Below are 20,993 nucleotides of genomic sequence, written 5' to 3' on the forward strand. Positions count from 1 at the left end.
GAGAGGCATCTGGCCAATCAAGATTGAGATCTGGGCGACAGTAACATACAGCATTGTCTGCAGTTAATGCCCTCTGGAGATCTTTATGCCTACATGAAAAAAACAGAAACAAAAGAATATTTTTCCAACTTCTCTTAGTTCAAGAGACTTGAAGGATTTATTACTAAACCAAGTAAGCATCCAGTAAACATTGCCTTAGTTAGAGTGGTTTCTATAGTTTAGAACTGTGCTCATAAAATACAGAAACTTCAGAGATTCCCATATAAACATAAGATAAAAGATTGTTCATATTGTCAAAAGACTACAACAATTTCAAATTTAGTAGAATTATTTTTACAGTGAATGATAATCTATATTTTATTTGTATTTACAAATATTACTGAGATTTACATTGTGATGAATCAAGAGTGAAAAGATCATAGATCAATCAACTGATTAAATCAAATACTTTTACTTTCTGAGCTGTTATTTATCAAATTATTTAAAATTTGCCATATAGAGGTATATCATTTGGTTATTTTTAGTGGCCATGCAATTTGGCAGTGCCCTTGTGTGGCTGATTGATCACTTGTAATTTTTTATAAAATTAATAAACCACAAATGGTCACTGTCCTTTGACGACATGATCATAATTGGTAAATAATGTTGTACATAGGCAAATCACTTTATTTAAAATGATGTTATTTTACCTAACAAGTGCTGGAAACAAGGTACCTTTTATTTTTATCTAATCTGACGTCCATTGCCTTATAACGTTTACTCCGTCTATAGCTTAAGCTAAAAGAAAACCCCAAAGAGACGGACTATCATAAAAATACCGAACAATATATAATCAATAAAAAATTGCCTTTATTAAATAGATAGTGGCAAACAGTAGTACTAGATAAGTAAAAAAGACATGTGCACGTATCTGGACCATACATCAATTGATAAAGAAATATATTATACTAGATGGTGGCCCGATTCTAAAGCATTGGGTATTCTAGAATATGTATGTATGTATGTACGTCGCGCTTGGCACAGCCACGTAGTATATAGCACAGCCACGTAGTATATAACACAGCCACGTAGTATATAGCTCAGCCATGTAGTATATAGCAGCCACATAGTATATAGCAAAGCCCACGCAACAGACATCCACATAGTATATAGCAGCCATGTAGTATATAACAGCCCACGTAATATATAGCACAGCCCACGTGGTATATAACACAGACCACATAGTATATAACACAGGCCACGCAGTAAATAACACAGGCTATGCAGTATATAACACAGCCCACACAGTATATAACACTGCCCATGCAGTATATAACACAGCCCACATAGTATATAACACAGCCCACGTATTATATAACACAGCCCATGTAATATATAGCACAGCCCACATAATATATAGCACAGCCCACGCAGTATATAACACAGCCCACATAGTATATAACACAGCCCACGCAGTATATCACACAGCCCACATAGTATATAACACAGGCCATGCAGTATATAACACAGGCCACGCAGTATAAACACATCCCACGCAGTATATAACACTGCCCATGCAGTATATAACACAGCCCATGTAGTATATAACACAGGGCACGTAGTATATAACAGAGCCCACGCAGTGTATAACACAGCCCATGTACTATAAAGCAGTGTGGGCACCATATCCCTGTTAAAAAAAATTAAAATAAAAAATAGTTATATACTCACCATCCGTCGTCCATATGACTTAGCGATCTCGCGAGACCGCTAAGTCATCTGGGTAATTTCGCAATGCATCAATGGGAACGGAAGCTGGCAGCAGCATTGCGCACATCGGTGGACGTCGGAAGGTGAGAATAGCACAATTTTTTATTTTTTTATTATTTTTAACATTATATCTTTTTACAATTGATGCTGCATAGGCAGCATCAATAGTAAAAAGTTGGTCTGGGATGGGGTGACACACTGGCACTGACTGGAGGGGAGTAGGGAGGAGGCACTGACTGGAGGAGAGTAGGGAGGGGCCAATTCACGGCCGAACTAAGCCTGTCGCTGATTGGTCGTGGCCTGCCAGCTATGTTCTATACTGCATGCTATATACCACGTGGCCACTGTTATATACTGCGTGGGCAGTGTTATATACTATGTGGCTGCTATATACTGCGTGGGCAGTGATATATGCTATGTGGCTGCTATATGCGTGGGCTGTGCTATATATTATGTGGCCAGTGTTATATACTGCGTGGCCTGTGTTATATACTACGTCACCTGTGTTATATACTGCGTGGCTGCTATGTACTGCGTGGGCTGTGTTATATAGTACGTGGCTGTGTTATATACTGGGTGGCCACTGTTATATTTTGTGTGGCCTGTATTAACGCATCGGCTATTCTACAATATGTATGTATATATCAGTGAACGGAGGAAGGCGGCAGCTGTGCGCATATCGCCGGAGCTTCGCTGGATCCCAGGGGTAACTATTTTTTATTTTAATTATTTTTTAAACAGGGATATGGCGCCCACACTGCTGTATACTATGTGGGCTGTGTTAGATACCGCGTGGCTGCTATATACTACATAGGCAGTGTTATATATTATGTGGGCAGTGTTATATACTATGTGGGCAGTGTTATATACTACGTCGGCTATGTTCTATACTGCGTGCTATATACTACGTGGCCACTGTTATATACTGTATGGGCAGTGTTATATACTACGTGGCTGCTATATACTGCGTGGGCAGTGTTATCTACTATGTGGATGCTATATACTGTGTGGGCTGTGCTATATATTACATGGCCAGTGTTATATACTGCATGGCCTGTGTTATATACTACGTTGCCTGTGTTATATACTGCGTTGCCTGTGTTATATACCCTTCAGTTCCAACGTTTGTAGAGAGAAGGTCCAAAAAGCCTCTTTTTGGGGGGAATTTAATCCTGTTTTGTCCTCTTCTGAATGGTTGGATTTGTTCAAATACCTAGAATCTCCATTGTACAACATTATGTCCCATTTCATGGAAATCAAAGGGAAGAGGTAATTGCATCTTATGTTCCATTTATATTGTGAGATTCTATTCCGTACTAGTTGCGTCATTTCTCCTACATATATTAGACCACATGGGCATTTGATAGCATAAACCTCATAAGATGGTTTGCAAGTGAAAAAGCCTTCTATAGGGATTCCCTGACCTGTATAGGGCCTGAATATCAGTTGACCCTTTTGTACATTGTTGCACTGTATACAATTCAAACAGAGGAAGGTTCACTGTTTTTGTGTGAGAAGGAACAACTTTTTGGGGACTAGTGATTTTGAGCCTGCATCTGCTAAACAAATTTGTTCTTGTGATTAGTGGGGCATCTGTAACAGGGAAGGAATGGTTCTTGGAATTCGGTAATGTTCAGGTAACTATTGCAGAGGACGGACCAGTGTTTGCTAATGACATTATGAATGCGGTAAGAGTAAGTATGGACAGAAGCGACTCTCTTAAAAGTATTCATTTCTCTTGGTTCTGATCGTTTACTTTTTGCTCCAGAGAGAAGTTTACCAGGGTAGTCCCTGGCCAGGTACTTATTCTCCATCTCCTCTAATCTGATCTGTTTAGTGTGTTCCTAGAACACTATTCTGTCTACTCTTTCAAATTGTGATATAGGGATTGATTTTTTAGGGATGAAAACTTGAGAAATCTAGTAGACTGTTCCGATCTGTGTCCTTGGTGAAGATATCAATGGATAGGATCCCATTTTTGTCCTTGCAGATTAAAGTGTCTAAAAAGTTGATTTTAGATTTACTGTGTTGCATGTTGAACTGTAGTTCTGGCTGCACATCTATATATATAAAGTTGAGTGTATGTTTGTGTGTATGTTTCGAGCCACACCCACTCCACATAGCCACGCCCACTCCACATAGCAGGCACAGGCCACATCTAGCTCCGTCATGTCTAGAATGGAGTTGCTTTTCTGAGGTATGACATCAAGGGAAAGGGAGGAGCCTCATGGATAGAGATGTGTGGGGGAAATGAGAGACGTCAGGGGGAAAATGAGAGAAGTGAGGTGCTGTTGCAGTATGAGGTTGTATATAGAGAAGAGTGAAGTGCTGCAGGTGGAGGCTGTGTATAAGGCCACATTCACACATTCAGTATTTGGTCAGTATTTTAACTCAGTATTTATAAGCCAAAACCATGAGTGGGAGAAAAATACAGAAGTGGTGACGTGTTTCTAATATACGGTACTTTTCCTCTGATTGTTTTACTCCAAATTTTAGCTTACAAATACTGAGGTAAAAATACTGACCTAATAATGTGTGAATGAGGTCTAATACAGGAGGAGATGACACACAGGTACATACTATACACAGGGGAGATGACACACAGGTATATACTATATACAGGAGGAGATGACACACAGGTATCTATTACATACAGGAGGAGATGACATGCAGGTATATACTATATACAGGAGCAGATGACACATAAGTATATACTATATACAGGAGGAGATGACACAGGTATATACTATATACAGGAGGAGATGACATACAGGTGCATACTATATACAGCGGAGATGACACACAGGTATTTACTATTTACAGGAGGAGATGACACACAGGTATATACTATATACAGGAGAAGATGACATGCAGGTATATACTATATACAGGAGCAGATGACACACAGGTATATACTATATACAGGAGGAGATAACATATACGTATATACTATATACAGGAGAAGATGTCACACAGGTATCTATTACATACAGGAGGAGATGACATGCAGGTATATACTATATACAGGAGCAGATGACACATAAGTATATACTATATACAGGAGGAGATGGCACACAGGTATACACTACATACAGGAGGAGATGACATACAGGTATATGCTATATACAGGGGAGATGACATACAGGTATATGCTATATACAAGGGAGATGACATATACTATATACAGGAAGAGATTACATACAGGTATATACTATATTCAGGAGGAGATAACATACAGCTATATCTCATTTCCCCCTTAACACCTGTCATTTTGACCTCACACCTGTCATTTTCTGATCACTCCACCATTTTCCCCTCACACCTCTCATTTCCCCCTGTGTATATACCTGTATGTCATCTCCCCTGTATATATTATATACCTGTATGTCATCTCCCCTGTATATAGAATATACCTGTATGTCATCTCCTCTTGTATACAGCTCTGGCAAAAATTAAGAGACCACTGCAAAATGTTCAGTTTGGAAACAGGAACACAAAAAGCTGTTCTACCCTGTATGCACACATGGATTTTTCCTCTCTGAACCCTGTTCACACAAGTTATATACAGATGATCAGGTTTTTAAATACATCAGATAGGGATTGCATACATTAGTTAGGACTGCTCTGATAAGGGTATACCGTGAAGATTGGTAGAGCAGCTTAGTATACATTTTTTGCAAAAAACGTATCAACCAAATACCCTGTTTTTTACATCTTTTACTAGCACTTGCGGATTACTGCAACATTTTTTCAAACTGAGTGTTTTTGGTTTTACTATTCTCTTTTGTGTCTTCAGGTTTCTTGGTGGTGTGTGAACATGATCATACAGACTTGTTCACTGTGCAAGTAGCCCATGTGTTCCTGTTTCCATAATTGTTCTCTTGTGTCTACAAGACTGGGGAGTTCCACCACTCCTCTTGGGCTATCTGCACAAAAGCTGTTCTACCCTGTATGCACACATGGATTTTTCCTCTCTGAACCCTGTTCACACAGGTTATATACAGTTGATCAGGTTTTTAAATACATCAGATAGGGATTGCATACATTAGTTAGGACTGCTCTGATAAGGGTATACCGTGAAGATTGGTAGAGCAGCTTAGTATACATTTTTTGCAAAAAACGTATCAACCAAATACCCTGTTTTTTACATCTTTTACTAGCACTTGCGGATTACTGCAACATTTTTTCAAACTGAGTGTTTTTGGTTTTACTATTCTCTTTTGTGTCTTCAGGTTTCTTGGTGGTGTGTGAACATGATCATACAGACTTGTGCACTGTGCAAGTAGCCCATGTGTTCCTGTTTCCATAATTGTTCTCTTGTGTCTACAAGACTGGGGAGTTCCACCACTCCTCTTGGGCTATCTGCACAAAAGCTGTTCTACCCTGTATGCACACATGGATTTTTCCTCTCTGAACCCTGTTCACACAGGTTATATACAGATGATCAGGTTTTTAAATACATCAGATAGGGATTGCATACATTAGTTAGGACTGCTCTGATAAGGGTATACCGTGAAGATTGGTAGAGCAGCTTAGTATACATTTTTTGCAAAAAACGTATCAACCAAATACCCTGTTTTTTACATCTTTTACTAGCACTTGCGGATTACTGCAACATTTTTTCAAACTGAGTGTTTTTGGTTTTACTATTCTCTTTTGTGTCTTCAGGTTTCTTGGTGGTGTGTGAACATGATCATACAGACTTGTTCACTGTGCAAGTAGCCCATGTGTTCCTGTTTCCATAATTGTTCTCTTGTGTCTACAAGACTGGGGAGTTCCACCACTCCTCTTGGGCTATCTGCACAAAAGCTGTTCTACCCTGTATGCACACATGGATTTTCCTCTCTGAACCCTGTTCACACAGGTTATATACAGATGATCAGGTTTTTAAATACATCAGATAGGGATTGCATACATTAGTTAGGACTGCTCTGATAAGGGTATACCGTGAAGATTGGTAGAGCAGCTTAGTATACATTTTTTGCAAAAAACGTATCAACCAAATACCCTGTTTTTTACATCTTTTACTAGCACTTGCGGATTACTGCAACATTTTTTCAAACTGAGTGTTTTTGGTTTTACTATTCTCTTTTGTGTCTTCAGGTTTCTTGGTGGTGTGTGAACATGATCATACAGACTTGTTCACTGTGCAAGTAGCCCATGTGTTCCTGTTTCCATAATTGTTCTCTTGTGTCTACAAGACTGGGGAGTTCCACCACTCCTCTTGGGCTATCTGCACAAAAGCTGTTCTACCCTGTATGCACACATGGATTTTTCCTCTCTGAACCCTGTTCACACAGGTTATATACAGTTGATCAGGTTTTTAAATACATCAGATAGGGATTGCATACATTAGTTAGGACTGCTCTGATAAGGGTATACCGTGAAGATTGGTAGAGCAGCTTAGTATACATTTTTTGCAAAAAACGTATCAACCAAATACCCTGTTTTTTACAACTTTTACTAGCACTTGCGGATTACTGCAACATTTTTTCAAACTGAGTGTTTTTGGTTTTACTATTCTCTTTTGTGTCTTCAGGTTTCTTGGTGGTGTGTGAACATGATCATACAGACTTGTGCACTGTGCAAGTAGCCCATGTGTTCCTGTTTCCATAATTGTTCTCTTGTGTCTACAAGACTGGGGAGTTCCACCACTCCTCTTGGGCTATCTGCACAAAAGCTGTTCTACCCTGTATGCACACATGGATTTTTCCTCTCTGAACCCTGTTCACACAGGTTATATACAGATGATCAGGTTTTTAAATACATCAGATAGGGATTGCATACATTAGTTAGGACTGCTCTGATAAGGGTATACCGTGAAGATTGGTAGAGCAGCTTAGTATACATTTTTTGCAAAAAACGTATCAACCAAATACCCTGTTTTTTACATCTTTTACTAGCACTTGCGGATTACTGCAACATTTTTTCAAACTGAGTGTTTTTGGTTTTACTATTCTCTTTTGTGTCTTCAGGTTTCTTGGTGGTGTGTGAACATGATCATACAGACTTGTTCACTGTGCAAGTAGCCCATGTGTTCCTGTTTCCATAATTGTTCTCTTGTGTCTACAAGACTGGGGAGTTCCACCACTCCTCTTGGGCTATCTGCACAAAAGCTGTTCTACCCTGTATGCACACATGGATTTTTCCTCTCTGAACCCTGTTCACACAGGTTATATACAGATAATCAGGTTTTTAAATACATCAGATAGGGATTGCATACATTAGTTAGGACTGCTCTGATAAGGGTATACCGTGAAGATTGGTAGAGCAGCTTAGTATACATTTTTTGCAAAAAACGTATCAACCAAATACCCTGTTTTTTACATCTTTTACTAGCACTTGCGGATTACTGCAACATTTTTTCAAACTGAGTGTTTTTGGTTTTACTATTCTCTTTTGTGTCTTCAGGTTTCTTGGTGGTGTGTGAACATGATCATACAGACTTGTTCACTGTGCAAGTAGCCCATGTGTTCCTGTTTCCATAATTGTTCTCTTGTGTCTACAAGACTGGGGAGTTCCACCACTCCTCTTTGGCTATCTGCACAAAAGCTGTTCTACCCTGTATGCATACATGGATTTTTCCTCTCTGAACCCTGTTCACACAGGTTATATACAGATGATCAGGTTTTTAAATACATCAGATAGGGATTGCATACATTAGTTAGGACTGCTCTGATAAGGGTATACCGTGAAGATTGGTAGAGCAGCTTAGTATACATTTTTTGCAAAAAACGTATCAACCAAATACCCTGTTTTTTACATCTTTTACTAGCACTTGCGGATTACTGCAACATTTTTTCAAACTGAGTGTTTTTGGTTTTACTATTCTCTTTTGTGTCTTCAGGTTTCTTGGTGGTGTGTGAACATGATCATACAGACTTGTTCACTGTGCAAGTAGCCCATGTGTTCCTGTTTCCATAATTGTTCTCTTGTGTCTACAAGACTGGGGAGTTCCACCACTCCTCTTGGGCTATCTGTACAAAAGCTGTTCTACCCTGTATGCACACATGGATTTTTCCTCTCTGAACCCTGTTCACACAGGTTATATACAGATGATCAGGTTTTTAAATACATCAGATAGGGATTGCATACATTAGTTAGGACTGCTCTGATAAGGGTATACCGTGAAGATTGGTAGAGCAGCTTAGTATACATTTTTTGCAAAAAACGTATCAACCAAATACCCTGTTTTTTACATCTTTTACTAGCACTTGCGGATTACTGCAACATTTTTTCAAACTGAGTGTTTTTGGTTTTACTATTCTCTTTTGTGTCTTCAGGTTTCTTGGTGGTGTGTGAACATGATCATACAGACTTGTTCACTGTGCAAGTAGCCCATGTGTTCCTGTTTCCATAATTGTTCTCTTGTGTCTACAAGACTGGGGAGTTCCACCACTCCTCTTGGGCTATCTGCACAAAAGCTGTTCTACCCTGTATGCACACATGGATTTTTCCTCTCTGAACCCTGTTCACACAGATTATATACAGATGATCAGGTTTTTAAATACATCAGATAGGGATTGCATACATTAGTTAGGACTGCTCTGATAAGGGTATACCGTGAAGATTGGTAGAGCAGCTTAGTATACATTTTTTGCAAAAAACGTATCAACCAAATACCCTGTTTTTTACATCTTTTACTAGCACTTGCGGATTACTGCAACATTTTTTCAAACTGAGTGTTTTTGGTTTTACTATTCTCTTTTGTGTCTTCAGGTTTCTTGGTGGTGTGTGAACATGATCATACAGACTTGTTCACTGTGCAAGTAGCCCATGTGTTCCTGTTTCCATAATTGTTTTCTTGTGTCTACAAGACTGGGGAGTTCCACCACTCCTCTTGGGCTATCTGCACAAAAGCTGTTCTACCCTGTATGCACACATGGATTTTTCCTCTCTGAACCCTGTTCACACAGGTTATATACAGATGATCAGGTTTTTAAATACATCAGATAGGGATTGCATACATTAGTTAGGACTGCTCTGATAAGGGTATACCGTGAAGATTGGTAGAGCAGCTTAGTATACATTTTTTGCAAAAAACGTATCAACCAAATACCCTGTTTTTTACATCTTTTACTAGCACTTGCGGATTACTGCAACATTTTTTCAAACTGAGTGTTTTTGGTTTTACTATTCTCTTTTGTGTCTTCAGGTTTCTTGGTGGTGTGTGAACATGATCATACAGACTTGTTCACTGTGCAAGTAGCCCATGTGTTCCTGTTTCCATAATTGTTCTCTTGTGTCTACAAGACTGGGGAGTTCCACCACTCCTCTTGGGCTATCTGCACAAAAGCTGTTCTACCCTGTATGCACACATGGATTTTTCCTCTCTGAACCCTGTTCACACAGGTTATATACAGATGATCAGGTTTTTAAATACATCAGATAGGGATTGCATACATTAGTTAGGACTGCTCTGATAAGGGTATACCGTGAAGATTGGTAGAGCAGCTTAGTATACATTTTTTGCAAAAAACGTATCAACCAAATACCCTGTTTTTTACATCTTTTACTAGCACTTGCGGATTACTGCAACATTTTTTCAAACTGAGTGTTTTTGGTTTTACTATTCTCTTTTGTGTCTTCAGGTTTCTTGGTGGTGTGTGAACATGATCATACAGACTTGTTCACTGTGCAAGTAGCCCATGTGTTCCTGTTTCCATAATTGTTCTCTTGTGTCTACAAGACTGGGGAGTTCCACCACTCCTCTTGGGCTATCTGCACAAAAGCTGTTCTACCCTGTATGCACACATGGATTTTTCCTCTCTGAACCCTGTTCACACAGGTTATATACAGATGATCAGGTTTTTAAATACATCAGATAGGGATTGCATACATTAGTTAGGACTGCTCTGATAAGGGTATACCGTGAAGATTGGTAGAGCAGCTTAGTATACATTTTTTGCAAAAAACGTATCAACCAAATACCCTGTTTTTTACATCTTTTACTAGCACTTGCGGATTACTGCAACATTTTTTCAAACTGAGTGTTTTTGGTTTTACTATTCTCTTTTGTGTCTTCAAAATGTTCAGTTTGTCTGATTTTTCTCTTTACATTTTCTCTTTTATTTTTTGAGTAAAATGTAAATTGTTCTTTTATTCTATAAACTTCTGACAACATATCTCCGAAGTTCCAAGCAATACATTTTGTATTTATTTTCTGAAAATGAGAAATGGTCAAAATAACAAAAAAATGCATTGTTTGCAGAACTCAAATAATGAAAAACAAAAACAAATTCATAATCATTTAGAAAAAAAACAATACTAATGTTATAACTCAGGAAGAGTTCAGAAATCAATATTTTGTGGAATAATCATGATTTTTAATCATAGCTTTCATGCGTCTTGTCATGCTTTCCTGCAGTCTTTCACACTGCTTTTGGGTGACCTTATGCCACTCCTGTTACAAAAATTTAAGCAGTTCTTCTTTGATGGCTTGCGACTATCCATCTTCCTCTTAATTACATTCCAGAGGTTTTCAGTGGGGTTCAGGTCTGGAGATTAGGCTGGCCATGGCCGTGGTTTGATGTGGTGGTCCTTCATCCACACCTTGATTGACCTAGCTGTGTTGCATGGTGCATTGTCCTGCTGAAAAACCAGTCCTCAGAATTGGGGAACTGCCAGAGCAGAAGGAATCAGCTGTTTTTTCCAGGATAACCTTGTCTGCAGCTTAATTCATACGTCCTTCGCAAAGATTAACCTGCAATAAATTTAAATAAAATGGACACTTTATTGAATAATATCTAAAGAATAATTAAAAAAGGAGAGGACATCACACAGAACAAGAAAGAAAAAGCTAACATTGAGCATGAGGATGAATCATATTGATTCAGCCAACATATGGTTGCTTGGCATTTTATCAGATGACAGTATCCTGGCCTGAGGACTGGTTTTTCCAACAGGACAATGTACCATGCCACACAGCTAGGTCAATCAAGGTGTGAATGAAGGACCACCACATCAAATCCCTGTCATGGCCAGCCCAATCTCCAGACCTGAAGCCCATTGAAAATCTCTGGAATGTAATCAAGAGGCAGATGGATAGTCACAACAAGCCAAACAAAGAAGAACTGCTTAAATTTTTGTACCAGGAGTGGCATAATGTCACCCAAAAGCACTGTGAAAGACTGGTAGAAAGCATGCCAAGATGCATGAAAGCTGTGCATAAAAATCATTGTTATTCCACAAAATATTTATTTCTGAACTCTTCCTGAGTTAAAACATTAGTATTGTTGTTTCTAAGTGATTATAAACTTGTTTTACTTGCATTACTTGAGGTCTGTAAGCAATGCACTTTTTTGTTATTTTGACCATTTCTGACTTTCAAAAAATAAATACAAAATTTATTGCTTGGAACTTTGGAGACATGTTGTCAATAGTTTACATTTTCTTCAAAAATATACCTATAAAGAGAAAAATCAGATAAACTGAAAATTTTGCAGTAGTCTCTTAATTTTTGCCAGCGCTGCATACAAGAGGAGATGACATACAGGTATATACTATATACAGGGGAGAGGACATACAGGTATATACTACATACAGGAGATGACATACAGGTATCTACTATATAATTGTCTAAGGGTCAATTCCGTCTGTCTGTCTGTCTTTCTGTCTGTCTGTCTGTCACGGATTTTCATTCGTCGCGGCCTCTGTCTGTCATGGAAATCCAAGTCGCGGATTGGTCGTGGCAAAACGCCCACGACCATTGCCACGACCAATCAGCGACGGGCACAGTCCGGCGGCAAAATGGCCGCTCCTTCATCCCCACAGTCAGTGCCCGCTCCATACTCCCCTCCAGTCAGCCCTCAAACAGGGTTAATGGCAGCGTTAATGGTCCGCGTTATGCCGCGGTGTAACACACTCCATTAACACAGCTATTAACCCTATGTGACCAACTTTTTACTATTGATGCTGCATATGCAGCATCAATAGTAAAACGATCTAATGTTAAAAATAATAATAAAAAAAGGTTATTCTCACCTGCCGACGTGTGCGCTGTCCTCGGCAGTGCAAGCAGCAGGTTCCGGTGCCAAGGATGCTATGCGAGAAGGACCTTCCTTGACGTCATGGTCATGTGACCGCGACGTCATCACAGGTCCTGCGCTCATACCAACCCTGGGACCGGAAGCTGCCACGTGCACCGCACACAGGTGCCAGGACTACAAGGGGCCTTTGGAAGGTGAGTATATGTTTATTTTTTATTTTAAGTCTTTTTTAACCACTCATATAGTGCCCACATTGCTATATACTATGTGGGCTGTGTTACATACTGCGTGGGATGCGTTATATACTACATGGCTGCTATGTACTACATGGGCAGAGTTATATACTATGTGGGCAATATTATATACTGTGTGGGCTGCATTATATACTACATGGCTGCTATATACTATGTGGGCAGTGTTATATATTATGTGGGCAATGTTAAATACTGCGTGGGCTGCGTTATATACTACATGGCTGCTATATACTACGTGGGCAGTGTTATATACTATGTGGGCAGTGTTATATACTGTGTGGGCTGCGTTATATACTGCATGTGGCCAGTGTTATATACTATGTGGGCAATGTTATATACTGCGTGGGCTGTGTTATATACTGTTTTGGCTGTGTTATATACTGCATGGCAACTGTTATATACTGCGTGCCCTGTATTAACGCATCGGGTATTCAAGAATATGTCGTGGCCTGTGCTATATACTATGTGGCTGCTATATACATACATATTCTAGAATACCCAATGCGTTAGAATCGGGCCACCATCTAGTATACTATGTACAGGGGAGATGACATAAAGGTATATACTGAGAGGAAAATGAGAGCTGTGAGGTGAAAATGAGAAGTGTGAGGTGAAAATATAGAGGTGTGAGTGCAAAAGGAGAGTAGTGAGGGGAAAATAGTGGAGTGATTGAAAAATGACAGGTGTGAGGTCAAAATGACAGGTGTTAGAGGGGAAAATGAGAGGATTGAGGGGAAAATAAGAGGTGTGAGGTGAAAATGAGAGGTGTGGGGGAAAAATGAGAGGTGTGAGGGGGAAATGAGAGGAGTGAGGGGAAAAATGAGAGATGTGAGGTTGAAAATGAGTGAAGTGAGGTGCTATAACTAACCACAGTTAGTTCCTATGCTCGGGCAACGCTGGGCTCTTCAGCTAGTTATTAATAGAGGTATCAAAACTTAAAAGTGGTTCCAATGGTCAGTCCCACATACAGAAAATATCATCAAGGTATCCATGCCATAGGTATGAGTGATGACGGAAAAGTAAATTGGTATAACTGCGGTCTACCTCAAAAATGACAAATATGCAATTTGCATGGGGGGGCGCCACGTTAGCTCCCATGGTTGTCCCTTGTACTTGAATATACTGTAAAAGTTGTCTTGAAAGGTGAAGAAATTTTCCTTCAATACCAGTTATAATAAATCGGAACAAAAATCCCTTGTTTCCCTGTCCATATTTTCCTCTCTTAATAATTTGTCTGTGGCTCTTAGACTCTTTTCATGAGTCATGGACATGTTTAAACTACTAATATCTCAGGTTACAAGGAAGGCCGAGGGTGATAGGAAACCTAAAGATTTTATTAGGTGCATAAATTAATTGAAGTCCAACAAAAAATATTTCGTTTTTTTTAGCTAATGGCGTTAGGATTCACTCCATTAGTATGGCCAATGGGGATAAGCTGGATTCTGTTCATCACTATAGGTCTTCCAAGAGGTTTATTTAATTTTTTATGAATTGGATCTGATTTTGTTAGATACTCCCTTACCTCTTGGTTTATCATGCCCCTTTGTGAGTGGCAGTCAAGGAGTATCTTAACCCCTTAGTGACAGAGCCAATTTGGTACTTAATGACCAGGCCAATTTTTACAATTCTGACCACTGTCACTTTATGAGGTTATAACTCTGGAACGCTTCAACGGATCCCGCTGATTCTGAGATTGTTTTTTCGTGACATATTGCACTTCATGTTAGTGGTAACATTTCTTCGATATTACTTGCGTTTATTTATTAAAAAAACGGAAATATGGCAAAAATTTTGAAAATTTTGCAATTTTCAAACTTTGAATTTTTATGCCCTTACATCAGAGAGATATGTCACACAAAATGGTCAATAAATAACATTTCCCATATGTCTACTTTACATCAGCACAATTTTGGAAAAAAAAAAAAAAATTATTAGGGAGTTATAAGGGTTAAAATTTGACCAGCAATATCTTATTTTTACAGCAAAATTTACAAAACCATTTTTTTTAGGGACCACCTCACATTTGAAGTCAGTTTGAGGGGTCTATGTAGCAGAAAATGCCCAAAATTGACACCATTCTAAAAACTGCACCCCTCAAGGTGCGCAAAACCACATTCAAGAAGTTTATTAACCCTTCAGTTGCTGCACAGGAACTGAAGCAATGTGGAAGGAAAAAATGAACATTTTACTTTTTTTCACAAATATTTTACTTCAGAATCAATTTTTTTTATTTTCACATGTGTAAAAAAAGAAAATGAACCACATAATTTGTTGTGCAATTTGTCCGGAGAATGCCGATACCCCATATGTGGGGAGGGACCACTATTTGGGTGCACAGTAGAGCTCAGGAGGGAAGGAGCGCCATTTGGCTTTTTCAACATAGAATTCCCTGGAATTGAGATCGGACACCATGTCGCGTTTGGAGAGCCCCTGATGTGCCTAAACAGTGGAAACCCCCCACAAGTGACACCATTTTGGAAACTAGACCCCCTAAGGAACTTATCTAGGTGTGTGGTCAACACTTTGAACCCCCAAGTGCTTCACACAAGTTTATAACGTAGAGCCGAAAAAATTAAAAATCATTTTTTTTTCACAAAAATGATCTTTTCACCCCCAATTTTTTATTTTCCCAAGGGTAGCAAGACAAAATAGACCCCAAAAGTTGTTGTGCAATTTGTCCTGAGTATGTCGATACCCCGTATGTGGGGGTAAACCTCTGTTTGGGTGCACAGTAGAGCTCAGAAGGGAAGGAGCGCCATTTGACTTTTACAACATAGAATTCTCTGGAATTGAGATCGGACACCATGTCGCGTTTGGAGAGCCCCTGATGTGCCTAAACAGTGGAAACCCCCCACAAGTGACACCATTATGGAAACTAGACCCCCTAAGGAACTTATCTAGGTGTGTGGTCAACACTTTGAACCCCCAAGTGCTTCACACAAGTTTATAACGTAGAGCCGAAAAAATTAAAAATCATTTTTTTTTCACAAAAATGATCTTTTCACCCCCAATTTTTTATTTTCCCAAGGGTAGCAAGACAAAATAGACCCCAAAAGTTGTTGTGCAATTTGTCCTGAGTATGTCGATACCCCGTATGTGGGGGTAAACCTCTGTTTGGGTGCACAGTAGAGCTCAGAAGGGAAGGAGCGCCATTTGACTTTTTCAACATAGAATTCTCTGGAATTGAGATCGGACACCATGTCGCGTTTGGAGAGCCCCTGATGTGCCTAAACAGTGGAAACCCCCCACAAGTGACACCATTTTGGAAACTAGACCCCCTAAGGAACTTATCTAGGTGTGTGGTCAACACTTTGAACCCCCAAGTGCTTCACACAAGTTTATAACGTAGAGCCGAAAAAATTAAAAATCATTTTTTTTTCACAAAAATGATCTTTTCACCCCCAATTTTTTATTGTCCCAAGGGTAGCAAGACAAAATAGACCCCAAAAGTTGTTGTGCAATTTTTCCTGAGTATGTCGATACCCCGTATGTGGGGGTAAACCTCTGTTTGGGTGCACAGTAGAGCTCAGAAGGGAAGGAGCGCCATTTGACTTTTTCAACATAGAATTCTCTGGAATTGAGATCGGACACCATGTCGCGTTTGGAGAGCCCCTGATGTGCCTAAACAGTGGAAACCCCCCACAAGTGACACCATTTTGGAAACTAGACCCCCTAAGGAACTTATCTAGGTGTGTGGTCAACACTTTGAACCCCCAAGTGCTTCACACAAGTTTATAACGTAGAGCCGAAAAAATTAAAAATCATTTTTTTTTCACAAAAATGATCTTTTCACCCCCAATTTTTTATTTTCCCAAGGGTAGCAAGACAAAATAGACCCCAAAAGTTGTTGTGCAATTTGTCCTGAGTATGTCGATACCCCGTATGTGGGGGTAAACCTCTGTTTGGGTGCACAGTAGAGCTCAGAAGGGAAGGAGCGCCATTTGACTTTTTCAACATAGAATTCTCTGGAATTGAGATAGGACACCATGTCGCGTTTGGAGAGCCCCTGATGTGCCTAAACAGTGGAAACCCCCCACAAGTGACACCATTTTGGAAACTAGACCCCCTAAGGAACTTATCTAGGTGTGTGGTTAACACTTTGAACCCCCAAGTGCTTCACACAAGTTTATAACGTAGAGCCGAAAAAATTAAAAATCATTTTTTTTTCACAAATATGATCTTTTCACCCCCAATTTTTTATTTTCCCAAGGGTAGCAAGACAAAATAGACCCCAAAAGTTGTTGTGCAATTTGTCCTGAGTATGTCGATACCCTGTATGTGGGGGTAAACCTCTGTTTGGGCGCACTGCGGAGCTTGGAAGGGAAGGCGCGCTGTTTGACTTTTTAATCTCTTAATTGTGAGAGCGGACGTCATTTTGGGTTTGTAGATGTGCCTAACAGCAGAAACCCCCCACAACTGACCCCGTTTTGGAAACTACACCCCTCAAAGATTTTAATCAGGGGTATATTGAGCAATTTGAACCCACATGTATGACACAGAGTTTGATAACATTAGGTTGTCATATTGAAAAAATTCATTTTTTTCCACGAGAATCTTGTTTTAGACCTGAATGTCTCGATTTTTCAGAAATAACATCAAAAAGTGGACCCCACAATTCGTTACCCACTTTATTATGAGTGCAGCAATATCCCATATGTAGTAAAAAAGTTCTGTTTGGACAAATGGCAGGGCTTGGACAGAAAGGGGCACAATGTGACAAATTTGGCTTTATTTGAAATTGAAGATCCAGGACCCATTCAAAGCTTCTAGAGACATTGAGCAAAAAAGAAAATCCTTCCAGGAATTATTACTCACAGAGGGAGGCATGCTCCTAAAACACAATGGCTGACTATAAAATTGGTCTTGCTAACAAAACAGTTGTCCCGCATTTGCGTATATTGTAGCAGGAAGAATAAACTGTACTGGAATGAAGGGCAAAATGTGTAGGAAAATGCAGCCAACTATGTGGCAAAGCGGAGTTTGTTCCAAAGATGAAAGAACACCATCAGGGCTAGAATGGCAGACACTTTCAGAGACTGGTCGTACAACGTCCTTTTAGCTCCATCAATCCCTATATGAGAGACGAATGTGCCAATAGACGTGGTACACCATAGCAAGCTCCCACCCGCCAAGGTCAGAACCGCTATATGCACAAAACAACCAGTTCTCTATAGAAAGTATTGTCTGGTACCAGAGGTTCGGCAAGAACCATAAAGTAAAGCCCATAGTGTATAAGTACGGAACTTCCTCATTTTTTAGAAATCCTACAATAAAATGATCATGCCCGTATCATCAACATAAATATAAGTAATATAAATGGAAGCCAAAGTTTTGTGTAGCAAGACAGTTATAAAAACAGTCAAAGTTAGATAAATGGTCAAAAATGTTTGAGTAATAAAGTCCTAGAATTCATTTTCAGATAATCTCACTTTTCAAGATCATTTCTGGGGTCCACATTCTAACGCTTATTGACATAGGTACGTGGACGAGAATTTGTTGGAATAGTAGTTTGGTATGGGATTGATCGAGTCGTAGAATTTTCAGATGACCTGACTTTGCAAGAACATTTGTGGGGTCCACACTCTAGAGCGTACAGACGTGGGTACGTGGATGAGAATTTGTTGGAATAGTAGTTTGGTATGGGATTGATCGAGTCGTAGAATTTTCAGATGACCTGACTTTGCAAGAACATTTGTGGGGTCCACACTCTAGAGCGTACAGACGTGGGTACGTGGATGAGAATTTGTTGGAATAGTAGTTTGGTATGGGATTGATCGAGTCGTAGAATTTTCAGATGACCTGACTTTGCAAGAACATTTGTGGGGTCCACACTCTAGAGCGTACAGACGTGGGTACGTGGATGAGAATTTGTTGGAATAGTAGTTTGGTATGGGATTGATCGAGTCGTAGAATTTTCAGATGACCTGACTTTGCAAGAACATTTGTGGGGTCCACACTCTAGAGCGTACAGACGTGGGTACGTGGATGAGAATTTGTTGGAATAGTAGTTTGGTATGGGATTGATCGAGTCGTAGAATTTTCAGATGACCTGACTTTGCAAGAACATTTGTGGGGTCCACACTCTAGAGCGTACAGACGTGGGTACGTGGATGAGAATTTGTTGGAATAGTAGTTTGGTATGGGATTGATCGAGTCGTAGAATTTTCAGATGACCTGACTTTGCAAGAACATTTGTGGGGTCCACACTCTAGAGCGTACAGACGTGGGTACGTGGATGAGAATTTGTTGGAATAGTAGTTTGGTATGGGATTGATCGAGTCGTAGAATTTTCAGATGACCTGACTTTGCAAGAACATTTGTGGGGTCCACACTCTAGAGCGTACAGACGTGGGTACGTGGATGAGAATTTGTTGGAATAGTAGTTTGGTATGGGATTGATCAAATTCTGGAATTAATTGTGAAATGGGGTAAAATGGGATCTACTAATTAAAATATTTATCAATTGTTCCAAATTGTACTACTGGGGCCACTAAGCAGAAAATAAAAATGATTGAAAAAACAAACAAACTAATAATTGTAGGTGGTGTGGTAGGTCTCAAAACAGGGGGAGATACAAAGGCCTGGTTGGGATGGGCATGTGGGGCAATAAAATCGGGAATCACTCCGCCTGCCATGCTTTCTGCAAACTCGGCACCTTTTTTGAGGATACCTTTGGGTGGGAGTGACAGGGACAGGGTGAGGAAAATGGCGTTCTGACAGTCTCCGGGAATCCTCAGAGTCGAAGGCTTCCCCCGGTGCCATGGACTCAAATATGAGGCTCTCTACTACTTTTTCCTGAAAGTGCAGGAAAGTTAGTGGTCCTTGAGATTTTTTGTATAGGACAAAACTGTTGTAGGTGGCAGTCTGAATTAGATAGATTCCCACCTTTTTATACCACGCCCTGGTCTTCCTCTTGACCAGGTATGGTTGCAGAACCTGGTCTGACAGGTCTACGCCACCCATATGTCTATTATATTCTGTGACGCAGACAGGTTTTTCTTTGTCCCTGGTGGCACCCCTCTCTCTGACCGTCACAGTGGTGTCCGTATGCAGTGTGGAAAGCATATAGACGTCCTTCCTGTCTTTCCACTTCACTGCAAGTAGTTGGTCGCTTGCAAGTGAAAATGACGCCCCCCTCTCCAAACGTCTGGACACCAACTGTGACGGAAACCCCACTCTGTTTTTCCTCACTGTCCCACAGGCCCCTGTACTTGCAGCATGGAGGGATTTGTATAGGGGGATACTCGTGTAATAATTATCTGTGTACACGTGGTACCCTTGATTGAGAAAGGGCGTCATTAGCTCCCAGACAATTTTGCCTGGGATACCAATTGTCTGGGGGCAGTTTGGGGGGTTTATTTGGCGGTCCCTACCTTCGTAAATTAGGAAGGTGGACGTGTACCCTGATGAGCTCTCGCAAGCTTTATATAATTTTACGCCGTATTTGGCTCTCTTGGAGGGAATAAATTGGCGGAATGAAAGACGGCCCTTGTAGCTCATCAAGGACTCGTCGACTGCCATATTTTGCTCTGGGGTATAGGAATTTAGAAAGGAAGTTTTTAGGAGGGAAATTAGGGGTCTTAATTTATTTAGCCGATCGTAGTTGGGGTCAGTTCTTGGGAGAGCTTGGGCATTGTCACTGAAGTGGAGGAATCTCATCAGGGCTTCGTAACGGGCTCGGGACATGATGGCTGCAAATACAGGGGTGCAGTGGACAGCTTTTGTTGCCCAGTAAGAGCGGAGAGTGGGTTTTTTTACTATACCCATATTCAGGGTGAGGCCTAAGAATTTTTTAATTTCGGGGACATTTGTGGGGATCCAGGAACGGGAATGAAAGGCAGTGGGTTTTTGGGAAATATATTGCCGGGCATATAGGTTAGTTTGGTGGACGATTAATTGCAGGACTTCGGGGCTAATGAAAATTTCAAAAAAATCAATGGGGGTAAAATTGGCGACATCTACTTTTATTCCAGGGACTGCAGAAAAAGGGGGAATTTGAGGG

Source organism: Ranitomeya imitator, chromosome 6 (assembly GCF_032444005.1).
Source record: "Ranitomeya imitator isolate aRanImi1 chromosome 6, aRanImi1.pri, whole genome shotgun sequence".
NCBI lineage: Eukaryota > Metazoa > Chordata > Amphibia > Anura > Dendrobatidae > Ranitomeya > Ranitomeya imitator.